The following is a 2921-nucleotide window of genomic DNA, read 5'->3' on the forward strand; positions in this document are numbered from 1 at the left end:
TTGTTGTGTGTTCACCTATTCCACAAACTTGAATATATCCTCAAGAAATTCATTACGATTTTAAACACTGCTTTCCATGTTTCGTGATGTCGGCAAATTATTAAAAAATAGTGTCTTGTATCACCAAGTACAAGGCCTTCACGTAGAACAAAAGCGAGAGAGATCCTCGGTTCTATACTGCTGTATATGTCCTTCCTGTCCAGATAATGGCCATTCACTTTGTATATGAATACAGACAGTTCATTTATTGAGCATGTGCAACCTGGATGGTATTTATGGCCATATTGGGTGGCCATACAGAGATTTAACCAATCTGGGAATGGTTTAAAAGGGTCAGCTGTTGCCATGGGAGACCAAACCTGAGAGGACAACTGTGGGGTCCACAAAGACAAAATAATTTCAGGTGTGTGTTTTCTCCCTGCCAGAGGTCGTCAAATGTTACTGCATGGTGTGATAGACCTTACCATATGAGACGGTGTATGGTACAGTATTTGGTAAGGAGTTGAGCAAGTTATTGATTAAAGACAGGTTTGGGTTGGCATAGACCTTATCCAGCTTATCTGTTACAACTAACCACCTGATGAGGTGGGGATTAGACCATGTTGCTCATACCTGGGAGCCTGGGAGATGAGTTGGTTGAAGAGTGATGATGTGTATTGTTGAGTGCTGTTGTACAACAATGACTTTGATGTGAGAAGCTTGGCCTCATACTGAGGTAGAGTATTCTGCAGTTGATTATGGGATGACAAGCGCAAAGGTCTTTGTGGTCTTGACCTATCATCCCAATGAAATACTGACCAGGTGCCTGAGGAGATTGTTGAGGGTTTTCATGCTGCACTCTTGATGAGTTGCTGCCCGGACAGTGAATGTCAGTGAGATTATTTGTTATTGGAGAATATTTTTAAAAAATTATTCATGATAAGTGGGCATCACTGGATGGGCCAGCATGTATTGAGTGTTGCCCTTGAGAATGTGGTGGAGTCTTTTTGAACTGCTGCAGTCCATTGATTGACGTAAACTGAGATTTATGTAATATTCTTAAGTTTAATTCTTGTATGTTTGGGTATGAGTTCGTAACCTGTACATTTTCTGTGTCTGAAGTGAATAACTTGTAAGTATTTCTGCAGCCATGGTGATTTCTTTTAAACCAGTTTGAGAGGCCAAGTTTCAAAATTAATAGTCTTTTGTGCACCACTAGTTTCTTTTTAGTCTATCTTCGATTTTCTTGCAAATAGAATTAGGCACAAGGTTTTTAGAAGCATCTGTAACTTGATTTTTAAGATGAAGGACAACACCCTTCTTAGAGAAGGAGACTTTTAATTTCAGTTGTACTATTTTGAGCAGTGCTGTGAAGTACTTGGAATACAATGACTGCATAATGGCTGCAGGCAGCTCGATGGCTCAGTGGTTAACACTGCTGCCTCACAGCGCCAGGGACTCGAATTCAATTCCCACCTCGGTGACTATCTGTGTGGAGTTTGCACATTCTCCCTGTGTCTGCGTGGGTTTCCTTCGGGTGCTCCGGTTTCCTCCGACAATCAAAAGATGTGCAGGTCAGGTGAATTGGCCAAGCCTAAATTGTCCATAGTATTAGGTGCATTAGTCAGGGGTAAATAGAAGATAGGGGAATGAGTTTGAGTGAGTTACTTTTTGGAGGGTCGGTGTGGACTTGTTGGGCCAAAGGGCCTGTTTCCATACATTAGGGAATCGAATCCAGTGCTTCTAAGACGGAATGATATGTAGTGAACCAGATTACTTTCAAGTAGGGAGTTAGTACTAATCAGGTTGTAAGATTGCTCACTGAGCTGTTGGATTTATTCTCAGACGTTTCGTCACCATCATCAGTGAGCCTCCGGTGAGGCATGGATGCTCTGTCCCGCTTATTCTTTATCTGTCTTGGTTTGTTGTGGTGGGTGATATCATTCCCAGTTCTATTTCTCAGAGGAAATGGGGTCCAAATCGATATATTTGTTAATGGAGTTCCCGTTTGAATGCCAGACCTCTAGGAATTCCTATTGTCTTTGTTTAGCCTGTCCCAGGATGAATGTATTGTCCCAGTCAACCTGCTGTCCTTCTTCACCTGTGTGTATGGATACCAGTGATAGACAATAGACAATAGGTGCAGGAGTAGGCCATTCAGCCCTTCGAGCCTGCACCGCCATTCAATATGATCATGGCTGATCATTCCTAATCAGTATCCTCTTCCTGCCTTATCTCCATAACCCTTGATTCCACTATCTTTGAGAGCTCTCTCCAACTCTTTCTTAAATGAATCCAGAGACTGGGCCCCCACTGACCTCTGGGGGCAGCACACAGCTGTTGGAGCCTTTGGCTCAGCAGCGGCAGGAGAGCATACCACTATGGGAGACTGTTACTGAGGGGCAGCAAAAGAGCATGCAGCTATTGGACCCTGTTCCTCAGTGGCAGCAGGACAGCACAGAGCTATTAGAACCTCCTACTCAAGGGCAGCATAGGAGTGTACACATGTATTGGAGCCTAGTACTCAGGGGCAGGAGTAGAGTACACAGCTATTGGAACCTATTACTCAGTGGCATATTGGAGAGCACACAGCTATTGGAGCCTTTTACTCGGCGCAGCAGGAGAGCACACAGCTTTTGTAGCCTGTGTCACAGGACCAGCAGGAGGAAGGTGCACAGGTATTGGAGCCTGGTAATCACGAGCAACAGGAGGAGATCACACAGCTATTGGAGCCTGTTACTCAGGAGCAGGAGGAGGAGATTACACAGATATTGGAGCCTGTTACTAAGGGGCAGCATGAGGAGAGCACACAGCTATTGGAGCATTTTACTGCTGGGAAACAGGAGGAGAGCACACAGCTATGGGAACCTGATACTCATGAGCAGCAGGACAGCTCACAGCTATTGGAGCTTGTTAATCAGGGGAATCAGGAGTAGTGCATA

Source organism: Chiloscyllium plagiosum, chromosome 38 (genome assembly GCF_004010195.1).
Source record: "Chiloscyllium plagiosum isolate BGI_BamShark_2017 chromosome 38, ASM401019v2, whole genome shotgun sequence".
Lineage (NCBI taxonomy): Eukaryota > Metazoa > Chordata > Chondrichthyes > Orectolobiformes > Hemiscylliidae > Chiloscyllium > Chiloscyllium plagiosum.